Genomic DNA, 16,419 nt, shown 5'->3' on the forward strand with positions numbered 1-16,419 from the left:
CATATGACTCGGCCAATATCGCTTGTTCATCATTAACTGCTGAGATGATCAACTATTTGCTGAATGCAACGATTCTGCAAGTGACGGGTTCATAGACAGTACCATCTCACTACCAAAATTCTTCCATCACATCTCTGTACCTGCCAATGTTAAAGCGGCCATATTTTAGTAAATATATATACATATTTTAAAATATATATATATATATATATATATATATATATATATATATATATATATATATATATATATATATATATATATGATATATATATATATATATATTACACACACACACACACACACACACACATATATATATATATATATATATATATATATATATATATATATATATATATATATATATATATATATATATATATATATATATATATATATATATATATATAAACTATCTGTGTACGTGTGTGTGTGTGTACATGAGGTTCACACACTCACATACTCTCTCTCTCTCTCTCTCTCTCTCTCTCTCTCTCTCTCTCTCTCTCTCTCAGGAAATGATGCAATATCCTTCACAGCTCGCGCTGGCTCTCTCTCTCTCTCTCTCAGCCACTTCAATTAGTACGCGTTACTCAGTGACAGAGGTAATATGCCTTAATTAAATTCTGGGACTCGTCAGAAAGTGCATTTATTGAACTGAGTGTGTGAACATAAATAGTAAGAAGAAGAAAAGGAAGAAGAAGAAAGAAGAAGTAGAAGAGGAGAGAAGAGATAACAAAGAAGGTGAGTTGTGCTTTGACTCTATATATAGATGGGAATCAATCAGGTTCACTCTAATTAATATGATTCATAGAAAAGACAATATTATTATTATTATTATTATTATTATTATTATTATTATTATTATTATTTATTATTATTATTATTATTATTATTTCGAGAGAAACCCCTCTTTTAGGCAGGTAATGTTAAATGAAATTGCTGCATCAGCTGCATTTAATTTGTATAGAGTGCTCTCTATTTTTCTAATTATTGTTTTCTTCTCTGCTACTTAATCGGGCGGGTAACGTTCCGACGTTGTGCATCTTCAGGAGGGAAAGAGTCGAAATTCAGGGACCCCATATATCCCTGTATTTAAATCTGGAGGACACAATCTGTAGAGTTTTCTACAATGTCTGTATTTGCCAATTACAGTATACAATTCTTTCGCCAAAGTTCCTCCCAGGTCCAACTGGGTATGATCACGGCTGAGGGTAGGAGTAGGTAGATGTTGATGGTTGTTGTTGTTTAAGATTAAGCCAACCTTGTGCTGGCACAGGCTCTTGCTTCTGGAGCAGCCCGTAACTGGATCGATCTGTGAAAATTCAAAGAACAGTGCTTTTGGCTGTCAGTTGGTGAAAAAGAAAGAGGGTGACAGTAAACCCCTTTGAACCTTACGGTACCCATCAGTAGGAGAGAAGGTTTTATAGCAGTGAGTCCCATCCTAGTGGGAGAGGGCTCAAAAGGAAAAGGAAGAGAGCTTCTCTTTGAGGGAAAGGCAACGTTAAAAAAAAATTATACCCATATACATAAATATACATACCAACATATACACGTACTTCACACATACATATATAGAATAGAGTTATATATACCCATATGTGCACATACACCCACATGCACATATGTATGCATATATAAACACCTGCATATACATATGTAAAAATATATACATAAAAGAAAAGCTAGTATGCAGAAATGGGTTTCCGTTGCTGTCCGGCTTCTTTCTCTTTTACCTGTAGGAGTAGGAGTATTTTTTTTTATCTAGGGAGATGGGCGGGACAGCAGGAGATTGCCAAGACCTAAATTATATATATATATATATATATATATATATATATATATATATATATATATATATATATATATATATATATATATATATATATATATATGTTATTATACACCCATTATTTATTGATATATACCAGTCATCAAACATACACAAGTCTCTTAAAATACAAATAAAGTCACTAACAACCAAGTCCACAATAGGTGGAATGGCCGCAACAGAGTGTACAGAGATGGAATCAAGGAGGATAAAGAAAAACTGAAGATAAAACCTTAATATTTAATACAAACTTTTAGAAAGAAATGATCACTGAGCCTCTTACAAAATACATTAAATAAACACAAAAATCAACCACACACTGAAAACATCGAATAACAAACACACTTACACCAAATTAAGACAGACTATGCAATTACACTTTAAAGAGAGGGCCCTGAAAGTAATAGAATGTCGAAAAGTCAGAATAACCTAACTTATTACACGCTAAACATTTATGAAAAAAAATAAACTGCTTCCCTTAAGTGAGCTCTAAACGGTGGTAGTGGCTAACACAGCCTTCAAATCACGGGTCGAGGGGAATAATATATATTCCTAAGACCTTACCAAACATAAGAGAGGTCCCCTTGGCAAAATAACTGGGCCAAGGGCGCAGACTGAAAAAAAAGAATCACTTTAACATAGCAAGAAAATCAATGAACACGGCCATCCGACAGGTAATCACACCTTACCAGTTGGAAGAGAGGTCCCCTTGGTAAAATAACTGAACCAAGGGTGCAGACTGTAGAACAATCAATCTCTCAAAGGAGGACAGCAGCAGCAACTGAAGAAAGGCAGATCTCGAAATCCAGTGATAATCCAAAAATAAGTCAAGCCCTCACAATGTTAATGGTCCAGAAACGACTGACTCAGTCCTGGCGAGACAGTGCCGAATACAGCTCCGGATGAGAAGCCAACACCACACGTGAAAACAAAACAAGCTCATTGTAATTAAAACTATACAACAAGTCAGAAATGTCGGGGAAGAGGAAACAGGGTCATTACGTTCCAAAAGAATAATTACTGCCAAAGTGACTTATTCAAAACAAATTAATTTACGCTAAATTTAACACATACTGACACCTCCTCACCCAACAAAAAAAAAAATTTTCCACAAGAAAATTTTTCTACAAAGTATTGAACTTAACTCAAAATTTAAAGAATTATATTAAAATGCTAATATCAAAAGCAAACATAGCAATTCAATCTATATGAAATAAAACAGGGACAATAAGAAAAATTAAAGTCTAATGACAAAACTCAAAAAGTGATTAAAAATACTATATCACATTGCAGGCAAAAATAGATTACAGATAGTGGCAAAAAATTTTGTACCACTTTCAATACAGTCAATAGATATCAAATCTTAACCTTAATACTAAGACTTAAAGCTAATACAAGTAAATAATTTATAGTGACCTCGCCAAAAATAACATCAGTATCAACATACGAAGAAATATGGTAATATCCCCATGAACTCACAAGTAGAGTGGTGGGCACAGGTTAGCAGAGCAGCAATGTTAACAAGACTAACCTATTATTAGACTAAACCTAGATAACCGACAACAAAAATATAAATCGACCACAATGGGACTAGTGTTACCTCAACCAAGGTCACCACTCATACACCAGCCTGTAGCGCCTAAAAAACGGACGTGCTGTGCTACAGAACCGTGAGCCCGTGACCTGGCTAAATTATTCTGAAAATACAAATATCAGTCAAACAAAAATAAGGACCAAAACCTTAATAGATTAACCTTAACTTAGTCTAGGTCACCACTCATACACCAGCCTGTAGCGCCTAAAAAACGGTTGTGCTGTGCTACAGACCCGTGAGCCTGTGACCTATCTAAGCTATGTAAAGAAAGAATTAATGTGGACCATTGGCATAAACAAAGAACAGGGACATAACAGTATATGATTAATGATTTATAAAAACTAACCATCAATCACCAAAAATAAAAAAAAACGTAACACACTGTCCACATATCAATGATTTACTACACACTCAATATTGTGGCCCTTCACAACACTTTCCAATAATGCCTCTTTTCACTCCAGAGAGCGTCCTTACTCAACACTACTTGTTTTTGCGACTCATTGAGTTTCAAAGAGCGTCTTTTCACTACACTTCACTCAGTTTTAGTGCGTCTACACTTCAGAGAGCGTCCTCACACTAAATGGGTTTGGGCCTTAAATACACACATCATTAATGGACATACACAAGACAATGGTAACACCTTAAAATTAACCTGGACATACACAAGACAATGGTAACACCTTAAAATTAACCTGGACATACACAAGACAATGGTAACACCTTAAAATTAACCTGGACATACACAAGACAATGGTAACACCTTAAAATTAACCCCCACTAACAACACATACTAAAGTAAACAGAAATCAAAAGTACCCTTAACCACTCTTAATCAAAGACGACACCGAAGAAAAACCTGAAAATCACGACATTTAACATCTTAATCTTAAATATTTAATCCTAAATTATTTCATAAACAAAACAAACACCTGACACAACATTATTACAACACACCTGGCAACCTGTACATTCAATAAATTTATAGGATTAATCAAATCAATTAATATAAATATATACAAAACAACTTTACAAATAATAATTAATGAAGAACAAAAGGGTTTTCTCAAATCAACCTATCGATCAGTCACTGATGCGTGTCAGCGCATCAGCGACAACATTACTTTTGCCTGGAATATGTGAAAAGCTAAAATTCCATTCCTGGAGCAGGAAATCCAATGCATCAACCATTGATTTTTATTCCTAAACCTGTTCAAGAAAATCAACGGATTATGATCCGTTAATATTTTAATCAGAGTCCCTGAGAGGATAAATACACCTGAAAATGATTAACAGCTAAAATTAATCCCAAAGTCTCTTTCTCTACAGTCGAGTATTTCCGTTGTGCCGGGGATAACTTTTTGGAGAAATAGGCAACAGGATGAGATACTCCATGAGCATCTTCCTGCAACAAAACTGCTCCAACCCCAACATCACTCGCATCAGTAGCAAGCGAAAAAGGAACGTCAAAATTAGGGGCTTTCAATATAGGGAAATTCATTAGGACCTGCTTTAATTTTTCAAAGGCATTTTGGGCATCATTAGTCCATACAAAAGTCACATTCTTACGTAATAAATTAGTCAGGAGCTCAGCGATATCAGAAAAATTCTTAACAAATCTACGATAATACCCTACTAAACCAAGGAATTTTCTGATATCCCTGCGACACTTCGGTATTTCAATATGCCTAATAGAGTCTACGTTTGCCTGTTTTGGAGCCACTTTCCCAAATCCTACTCCGTGACCCAAATACACAACCTTTGCTTTGGCAAACTCACTCTTTTTGAGGTTTATAACCAAACCAGCTTTCCTAAGTACCTGAAATAAGGCCTTAATACGTTTAAGATGGGTGTCCCAGTCATCACTATAAATCACAATATCATCAATATAAACAACACACCCCTCTAAACCTTGGACCAAAGTATTCATTAACCTTTGAAAGGTTGCAGCAGCATTCTTCATCCCAAAAGGCATTACTTTACATTGGTAGAGTCCTCGCTGCGTTACAAACGCTGACAAATCCTGTGCCCGTTTGGACAACGGAACTTGCCAATACCCCTTTAACGAATCAAATTTAGTTATATATTTTGAATTCCCTATCCTGTCAATACAGTCCTCTATCCTGGGTAAAGGATAACTATCAGGCTTTGTGACCTCATTGACTTTGCGGTAATCAAAACAAAGCCTGAATTGACCATCCTGTTTCTTTACCAAAATACCAAAACAACAGGTGAAGACCACGGACTGTTGCTGGGTTCGATCAGCCCGTGTCGTAACATATAATCAACCTCTTTATCCACAACATCATTTTTAAATGGATTTAACCTGTAAGGGGATTGTTTTACAGGAGTTGCGTTACCCACATCCACACCATGTTCAAGGACAGTGGTCTGTCCTGGAACATCCGAAAATAAATCCTTATAACTAAAACTAACTTTTTCAAAGATCCCTGTTCTACTAAATTCAAATGTGAAACCATTTCTGAAAAATTTTTCTAAAGAATGTTCATTATCATTAGGCCATTCGGAACAATCAAAACAATCATCATCAAAATTACTCACGTCTGGAAAAGAAAAAGAATTAATACCATTACACTTTGTAGTATCACCAATTAATGCCACGGGAATAACTTGGTCACGACCTTTATAAGCTTTTAACATATTTATGTGACACAGCTGGTAGGGTCTCCTCCTTTCAGGAGTTTCAACTAAATAATTAACATCACTTAATTTCTTTAAAATTTTCCACGGTCCTGAAAATGAAGCTTTTAAAGGGTTTCCTGGAATGGGAAGCAATACCAAAACATTATCACCCACTACAAAATTACGCTTCTTAGTCTTTCTGTCAAAAAAGTATTTCATTTTCTTTTGGCTACACAATAAATTTTCACCAGCAAACTTCCAAGCCTTCGTTAATTTATCACCCAAATTACTAACATAATCTAATAAATTTATATCAGGGGCGCCCCCCTCCCAAGATTCACGAACCACATCCAATGGACCATGCACACAATGACCAAAAATAAGGCTGAAAGGTGAAAATCCTAAAGATTGACTCGGCACTGACCGAAATGCAAATAATAAATAAGGTAGTTCCTTATCCCATTCGGAACCATTAACCAAACAATATTTTTTTATCATAGACTTCATGGTTTGATGAAATCGTTCCAAAACACCTTGACTTTCAGGATGGTACGGAGAAGAAGTCACATGTTTAATTTTTAATTCAGCCATCTTCTCCCTAAATAATTTACTCAGAAAATTAGACCCAAAAAATCGGACTGAATTACTTTGGGCATTCCGAACCTGGTGAAAAATTCAATTAATACTTCAACAATTTTAACAGTTTTTACATTTCGTAGTGGTATTGCCTCAGGATATCGAGACATCCTATCCATAATTGTTAAAATATACTGATTGCCACTACGAGTTTTCGGCAGAGGACCAACCACGTCAATAATTACCTCTCTGAAAGGTTCAGAAACAACAGGAATAGGATGTAATGGTGCCTTTGGAATTGGTTGATTAGGCTTCCCGACCTTTTGACATGCATCACAACTATTTACAAATTTTTAACATCATCTTTCATCTTAGGCCAAAAATAACTTTTCACACAATTTACGAGTGGTTTTAAAAACACCAAAATGACCAGCCAAACCATTTTCATGAGCCAATGTCATTAACTCCTTTTGATAAACAAAAGGAACCATAATCTGTTTTACAATTTCACAACCTGTGTTAATGGCATCAAAAGGTCTACTTAGTCTATACAAAATATTATTAATTATCTTAAATCGAGGGACAGTCAAATCAGTAATTTTGCCAGACTCAACTGGCAGGTCTTTAAAATCTGCTTTCTGAGCTGTAATAAGTTCCTTTGTAGTCCAATTAAGTTTATTATCCAACACACCACTATCTACAACTAAGCTATCACTACGATCTAAACTACTCAAATCAACATCAACTACCGACTCTGCCGAGTCAACACTACTAGCCTTCGATCGAGTGATTACAGATATTTCATTACTGGAATTTAATACAATAGGGAAAGTTTTATTTATTAGGGCGACATCATTCCTTAACACCAAATCCACATCTTTAATAGGAAATTTATCAATAATGGCCAGTTTTAAATAACCTGAAAAAGACGGGCATGATAAATAAAAACTCTCAACCGGGTAAGACCTGACCGTATCTGGAAAACCACTTAACAAAACATATTCCTTATTTGAACATTCTAACTCAGTAGGTAAAGATTCTCTGAGAATTAAAGACTGAGCAGCCCCAGTGTCACGCAAAATTTTAACCTTTCTTTGCTCAGTCGAATTCCCAGAGCGGACAAAACCATTAGACAAAAATTTCTGAAAAGGAGCCAGTGACTTATTGCCTAGTCATTGATTATTAGAGTTCTCAGCCACTGACTCGTTCTCATTCCTTCGAATGGCCATTACCGGTCGTCTTTCGGTCCTTTGTGACCTTTTAAATGCATAACACATGCTCTTGACGTGTCCCTTCTTATGACAGAAGAAACAAGTCAAAGTTCTCAACTTCTCCAGGTTATCTGTGGTCTGCCTTCTATAGCTGTTAACAGGAGTAGTAAACTAAAAGAAAGAACCATAATTATCATTAGGCCTGTTATACCTGTTCTGGTTACTACTCCTGTTAACTCTCACCCAACCAGATTTCTCATTTCTGGGTACCTCCCCTATCACATTTTTATGAGAGAGGAGGTACTCATCACTTGCAATAGCCACCTCCTGTAAAGTTTCTAATTTTAACTCTTCGAGGTGTACCTTCACCTCATTAGGCACGGACCTTTTAAACTCCTCAACCAAAATCAATTCTTTTAATTTCTCAAAGTCCGTCACCTCCTTAGACTTTAACCAGTCGCCAGCAAACTGCTCTTTAGCCCTGGCGAACTCTACAAAAGTCTGCCCTCTTTCCTTCTGTAAATTACGGAAGCGTTGTCGGTAAGCTTCCGGTACCAACTCGTAAGCCTTCAAAACTATGGCCTTCACAGAATCATAATCTGAGGACAGATCTTCGTCCAAGGTAACATAAACTTTCTGGGCCTTACCTAACAATTCACTCTGAATAAGAGTGGTCCAATACTCCTTTGGCCACTCCAACCTTGAGGCTATCCTATCAAAAGAAACAAAAAACTCTGCCACGTTGACTTCCTGAAAATTTGGGACTAACTTTTAGAGCTTCAGTTAGATTAATACAAGGCATTGCAAACACATTATGTAGGGAAGAAGAAGAACCCCTATTACTCAATGCTTGCATAGCAAGTTCGTGCTGTCTCTCTCTCTCTCTCTCTCTCCTCAGCCTTCAACCTTTGGAGATCTATTTCCATTCTTTTCAACTGAATCTGCCTATCTAAAAGTTCTACTGACACTGCTTCCTCCACCTGCCTAGTCTCTGGTTTACATTCTGCCTTCATCACCTTAACATTTTCATAAACTTTAAGAAGCAACAAGCCCTTCCTAACAGACCCAGGATTTTTAATTTCAACAAATCCTGCTACACACTCTAAATCAGACTTATTCAAGTCTGCCAACCTGTCCTGCCACCCCTCTCCACTCAGCCATAGTAAATTAATTGCACACAAGTAAATATATAAATGTATCTCACAAAATATACCCAAAAACAAACCAATACACTGTACACCAATAACCACACAAATATCCTACCACGGTCAAAAAAAAAATCATAAACACCGATCAACACAAAAATATAGGAGAGAAGGTATTACTACGCTGCAAACACCCCAAGAATCCACTCTGTACACTCTAGTGACTACAGGATCCGATAGATCCTGGCAAGGTCGCCAAATGTTATGGGCACACGCCCATCAAACATACACAAGTCTCTTAAAATACAAATAAAGTCACTAACGACCAAGTCCACAATAGGTGGAATGGCCGCAACAGAGTGTACAGAGATGGAATCAAGGAGGATAAAGAAAAACTGAAAATAAAACCTTAGTATTTAATACAAACTTTTAGAAAGAAATGATCACTGAGCCTCTTACAAAATACATTAAATAAACACAAAAATCAACCACACACTGAAAACATTGAATAACAAACACACTTACACCAAATTAAGACAGACTATGCAATTACACTTTAAAGAGAGGGCCCTGAAAGTAATAGAATGTCGAAAAGTCAGAATAACCTAACTTATTACACACTAAACATTTATCAAAAAAATAAACTGCTTCCCTTAAGTGAGCTCTAAACGGTGGTAGTGGCTAACACAGCCTTCAAATCACGGGTCGAGGGGAATAATATATATTCCTAAGACCTTACCAAACGTAAGAGAGGTCCCCTTGGCAAAATAACTGGGCCAAGGGTGCAGACTGAAGAAAGAATCACTTTAACGTCGCAAGACAATCAATGAACACGGCCATCCGACAGGTAATCACACCTTACCAGTTGGCAGAGAGGTCCCCTTGGTAAAATAACTGAACCAAGGGTGCAGACTGTAGAACAATCAATCTCTCAAAGGAGGACAGCAGCAGCAACTGAAGAAAGGCAGATCTCGAAATCCAGTGATAATCCAAAAATAAGTCAAGCCCTCACAATGTTAATGGTCCAGAAACAACTGACTCATTCCTGGCGAGACAGCGCCGAATACAGCTCCGGATGAGAAGCCAACACCACACGTGAAAATAAAACAAGCTCATTGTAATTAAAACTATACAACAAGCCAAAAATGTCGGGGAGGAGGAAACAGGGTCATTACGTTCCAAAAAAATAATTACTGCCAAAGTGACTTATTCAAAACAAATTCATTTACGCTAAATTTAACACATACTGACAATATATAGCAAAAATGTATATATACCCATATATGTATATACATACTCATGTGTACACATACATACATATGCAAACACCTACACACACCTACTTAACAATATATATAAATAAACCCAAAAGCGCTTACCCAGAATGGGTAGTCTTTGGTGTCCCACTTATTGTTTTACCTGAGGGAGCATTCTTTTACCTGGGAGGTGGACGGGACATCAGGAGATTGCCAAGACCTAAAAATATATATGTATAGAGCAAAAATGTAAATTTACCCACATAAGTCAATATTGTACACAGGAGAAAAGAGAATAAAGCACTCTAATAGCTCGATAATTTCACCTTCCACCAGGCCTCTTCAAGAGCTTTATTACAACTAAACAGAATAAGTACATACATAAAAATCACCAACATTGTTTCTCACCAGAAAAAAAAATAAAAGAACAGTTGTCAAAGTTAAAATTAGGTTGTTTAGACCATAAACAAATGGTCAAGAATTAGCAATTCAGAAAAGTTAAAAGAGAGAACTATTCAATGATTAGGTGATAAGTCATTTAAAACCTTTCTCTGAATTTGCACTGTTGTGAAATAATGTGAACGAATAAAGGGTCTAATTTACACATGCCCTGACTAATGTTAATTAAAGTTTTTTTTTTTTTTGCTAAAACTTATGCAAGCCGTTTCTAACAAATTTCTTGTCATCACATGTTTTTCTTTGAATAATATTTCTGTTTTGTTCCAAAGAATAGGACAGCCACAGTTTTGCACGCGCAAATTAACAGCGCTGTTTGGAGAATTTGTTCTTACACAATATTAATGTTGGGAAATTCTCTTATTAATATCTTGTCCGGTTTGTCCCAGGTAGAATTTGCCACATTCACAAGGTATTTTGTAAACCACACCTTGTTTGGGGCTGTTGCAAATGACTTTCTTTCCTATTGTGTTGGGGGAAGAAAAGACTACTTTAAGGTTTAATATTCTTAAAGGGTAAACAACATCATTGAATGAAGGGTGGAAAGGAAGAACCAAAGTATTACCCATATCATATTCCTTTTTGGTGCTTGTTCTATAATATATTTGTTTAGCTAGGAATAAACATCCTTCTATTTCCCTGATTGAAAAGTGGTTTTTTATGCCAATTCTGGTGATGTTACTAAACTCTTCGTCCAGATATACGCGGCCAACTAGTCTAAGTGCTTTTAGAAAATGAGATCTTAAAGCCATGTACTTAACATTACGTGTATGAGTCGATTTTGCATTGTTATTTGTAGCTTTTCTGTGATTTTTGAATTTCAGGCCATTGTCTGTTCTTATTACTTTAGTGTCTAAGAAGTTTATGGAGTTATTTGTTTCTTTCTCCATGGTGAATTTTATTGAATTTTATCAGTGTCGTGGTTTTTACTCCAAACTGTAAAAGTGTCACCTACGTATCTAACCCAGTAAACACCATCTGGCAATATTCTACTGGCAATTCGAGTTTCATAGACTTCCATGCACATATGTGACAGCACTGGGGACAAACAGTTGCCCATTTGCATTCCAAACTTCTGCTTATAATAACTGTTAATAAGAACAAGACAAGTATCTATTACACAAAGTCTAATTAATTTTAAAATGTCTGGAACAGGTATGGAATACTTCTTCCTTTCACCCTTCATTCAATGATATTGTTTACCCTTCAAGAATATTAAACCTTAAAGTAGTCTTTTCTTCCCCCAACACAATAGGAAAGACAGTCATTTGCAACAGCCCCAAACAAGAAGGTGTGGTTTACAAAATACCTTGTGAATGTGGCAAATTCTACCTGGGACAAAACAGACAAGATATTAATAAGAGAATTTCCCAACATCAATATTGTGTAAGAACAAATTCTCCAAACAGGGCTGTTAATTTATAAAGAAAAAGATATGATGACAAGAAATTTGTTAGAAACGGCTTGCATAACTTTTAGCAAACAAAAAAAACTTTAACAATAGTTAGGGCATGTATAAATTAGACCCTTTATTCGTTCACATTGTTTCACAACAGTGCAAATTCAGAGAAAGGTTTTAAATGACCTATCACCTAATCGTTGAATAGTTCTCTCTTTTAACTTTTCTGAATTGATAATTCTTGTCCATTTGTTTAAGATTTCAACAACCTAATTTTAACTTTGGCAACTGTTCTTTTATTTTGCTTTTTTTTCTGGTGAGAAAAAATATTTGTGATTTTTATGTGTAAACTTATTCTGTTTAGTTGTAATAAAGCTCTTGAGGAGGCCTGGTGGAAGGCGAAATTATCGAGCTATTAGAGTGTTTCTCCTGTGGACTATATTGACATATCTCATCTTCGTGGTATGAAGATTGTATTTATACCCACAAACGTATACACACTCACATGTGTATGCGTACATACATATATAAACACGTATACACGCTTACTTAACAATATATATATATATATATATATATATATATATATATATATATATATATATATATATATATATATATATATATATATATATATATATATATATATATATATATATATATATATATATATATATATATATATATATATATATATATATATATATATATATATATATATATATATATATATATATATATATATATACTATATATATATATATATATATATATATATATATATATATATATATATATATAAACCCAAAAGCTCTTACCCAGAAAGGGTAGTCTTTGGTGTCCCACTTACTGTTTTACCTGAGGGGGTATTCTTTTACCTGCGAGGTAGGCATGTGTCTGGTGATCTGTGCCGGTGTCTTCTCATTTTTGGTCAGATTCGACGTGAGAACCTGCGTCTCTGACAGTCCAGTAGGTAGTGTGCGAGGGGCTGATTTACTGCTCGGTCACAGTACTGGCATAGCCTGTCTTCGTTCCCAATCAGTTGCCAGCTGCATAGGTATCCTAGCCTTAGCCTCTGCGTGGTGACAGAGAGTTTTCTGGTGGTTTGCCTTGTGATGTCGTGAGGCTTGAAGTTTGTGACATCTACGTACCACTTGGCCGTTCTTGAATTTTGCAGATAGTGCTGTTGCACTTCACTTTCTTCTTGAAGTCTGGCATATCTTTTTGCCATTTCTTTTAGTTGTGTGATTGATGGTTGCATCTTTGTACTCACTGTACTGCAGCTGAGAGCACTTTTGGCTAGGATGTCAACCTCTTCATTTCCCTGGATCCCCCACATGACTAGGTATCCAGTTGAGGACGACCCTCCTGCCGGCAGCTTGGTCTGACTTGGCCACTGATTTGATTGCTAATATCAGTGTCACATTTTCTTTGGGTTTTGTTGCCTTGAGCACGAGGATTGCTCCTTTGAAGTCGGTATGTACTGTTTTGTGCCCTTCTTTCCGGATGGAGTCTTCTAAGGCTTTGAAAATTGCCATTAGTTCAGCTTGTAGTATGGAAGCATTGTTGGACAGCCTCCAGCTTCCTTTGAAGTCTTGGGCTACCACTGCTGCTGCTGTTGCTGGTGCTTGTGGATCAACTGATCCCTCTGTGTAATATGTGTTTTCAGCTGCTGTGCTCCTGATTGCTTCTTCTGCTGCTGTCCTCATCTATGATGCTGTGCACAGTGCTTTGCTTGCCGGTAGTTCTGTAAAATTATACCAGAGAGGTTCTTCGACCCAGAGAGCTGGTTCTTGGTATCCCTCAGGTGGGACATCCTTTGCCATGTCTTTCACTGTATCCTGCACATCTAGTTGTCTCAGGGTCTGGAGTATGCTGCCAGCGTGTGTTTTAGGGGGATTTAGATCCTCATGCAGGTTTATGCATGCAAGCATTTTATCCTTTAGCAGTCCATCTCTGTCACTTTTGATAGTTTTGCACAGTATGGCAGCATTTCTTTGGCCTATTCTGTGGGTGAGAGATTGTAGCTGTGTCTCTGCCCTCAGGAGACATATTCTCGTTCACATTGGGGCCCCCAGCATTAATCTTATGGCATTGTTCTGGATGACCTCCAGCCTCTGCTGCTGATCCTTCCTGAGACTTGTCAGGACAGGTGCTGCATTTTCCACTTGTGCTCTGACGGTTTGCACGTAGAACTTTCTAAGCAGTTGGTATGTGGCCCCTTCTTGCAGAGTTGTTATCCTCTTAAGAGCATTGAGTCCTGTTCTTATTTTTTCCTGGAGGAGCTGTATCTCTTTCCCAGGAGATACTGTGTTTGCAATGCAGACTCCCAGGTATGTGTAGCTGTCCACCCAGTCTATGGTGTCTCCCCTTAGCAGAAGGTTAGGTGGATTTTGACCATGCTTTATTGCCATGGCTTTTGTCTTATTTATGTTGATCTTGAGTCCCAGTTGTGTGCATTTATCCTCTATTTGTCGCAAAGCTTCTTGCATCTTGTGGAGTGGTCTTCAAGGGCTTGTGCTGACAATGCAAACGCCATCAGCATATAGGAAGACCTCTATTCCCTGCGGTAATTCTAGGCAGGCTAGATTCTCCATTAGGACACTGAACAGGAAGGAGCTTAATATGCCTCCCTGGGGAGTGCCATTTTCAAGAGGGTAGCATTCTGACGTTCTGCCTTGGAACACTACGCTGGCTTCTCTGCCTTGCATATATCCTTTTGTCCATGCAAGTAGGTTGCCTTTGATCCTCTTCCGGACTAGGGAATTGATATTAATTTTATATGTTACTGCAATTTGAGTGGGTAATATTCCGTTTTCCTTATGGTTAAGTATATATTTGGATTAGTTTGTGACCGTGTGATCCCGGATTTGCCGTGGATTAACCTTTTCTTTTTAACCCCTGGCAATTAACCATCTGGTATTCAAGGTTATACATGTTTTTGGATTTTGTAAGCCTAAACTTTAGTATGTCATTTTGTTTGGTCTTAAGTACAGTTTGTGACAGCTCGATCCCGGATTATCCTGGATTAACTTTCTGTTTATTACCCTTTGACAATTGACCATCTGGTATTTCTTGTTCTATTTGTTTACTTTGTAACCTTCTTCATACTTGTGTCTCATTTGTGCCCCGACGATGCGTCAATAAATGTGAAAGCGCTTGGTACTACTGAACTTCTGCCTGTCTTTTTCCTGTGGGATTCGCTTATACACTGAAGTCACGTGCATCTACTGTGATTTTTTAAGCATATATATATATATATATATATATATATATATATATATATATATATATATATATATATATATATATATATATATATATATATATATATATATATATATATATATATATATATATATTATAATTAGCGAGAATTCAGAAAATTGCTCCTTTTTCGTTTTCCTGCCTGCCGATCGATCGATAGACATATCTGTCGTTCGACATGCATGCCTACCTATCTATCAGCCGGAGCTGGACAAGGGGTTCGCATGGTCAGAATACAAGGGATTAAAACCGATTGTAGGCCACTCCCTTTAAGTAGATAATTCCTTATTCGAGGCAAAAGTGAATCTGTCTGGCTGCTTCTTTACAGGTAACCCCCACCCCCACAGCTGAAAATGACTCAACTCCCTATGTGCCTGGACGTGCCCCCTGCCCATAGGAGAGGGCATAAAAGCAACCAGCAGACCAGGGTTCACTCTCAGACGCTAGCTGGACGACATGGTTAAAGACCAGAAGGACACACTCACCACCACACCCTTGGCTGGACGATGCCCTTAGACCACGACTTCTCCATCTAACCATGTGGCCCTTCAAAGTATATTTTTACCTTCGTGCACTTCAACCGCCAACCACATGTTCCCTTCGCTGCTGGCCTGATCGATAACCCACTCTATTACCTGGCATTTTGTGGAAGATCGCATTCACCCTCGGAAATCGGAAGTCATCCACGTACCGCCTTCTGCGCTAGAACCAAATCTGCCTTATGGTAAAGTGCCCCTGAAAAGAAGTCCATTCGGTCATGCTTTTTCCTCGTAAAATTTACTTAATTTGAGTGCCAGTAATCACCGAATCTCTTGTTAACTTTCACCGGTGCTACTCGAGTGTAGGCAGTGCTAAGCCATTATTAACTCATCGAAGCCCATTGGCACCCTCAGTGCGTCTTCAAATTCATTATCCTTTTATCTGTTTTCATTACTGGCATATAATTTGTGTATTTCCCATTTCAGAGGGACCCTATATCGTGGAATCTTCTCGGACTGTGCCTGGAATCCCCCAGTTTCATTCATCCCGTAGGAATCC

At 37.0% G+C, this 16,419-nt stretch overlaps 1 protein-coding gene across 1 annotated transcript in view; it reads left to right on the forward strand.

The window, feature by feature from the left end:
• The first annotated feature begins 608 nt into the window (after positions 1–608).
• LOC136838019 (uncharacterized) overlaps positions 609–16,419 on the forward strand; it is a 279,620-nt gene continuing 263,809 nt past the window's right edge. Inside the window, exon 1 of the transcript XR_010852835.1 lies at positions 609–747. The gene's annotated coding sequence lies outside the window, so the exon portion shown is untranslated. The remainder of the gene's footprint in view (positions 748–16,419) is intronic.

This window comes from Macrobrachium rosenbergii, unplaced genomic scaffold, assembly GCF_040412425.1.
Source record: "Macrobrachium rosenbergii isolate ZJJX-2024 unplaced genomic scaffold, ASM4041242v1 13908, whole genome shotgun sequence".
Classification (NCBI taxonomy): domain Eukaryota; kingdom Metazoa; phylum Arthropoda; class Malacostraca; order Decapoda; family Palaemonidae; genus Macrobrachium; species Macrobrachium rosenbergii.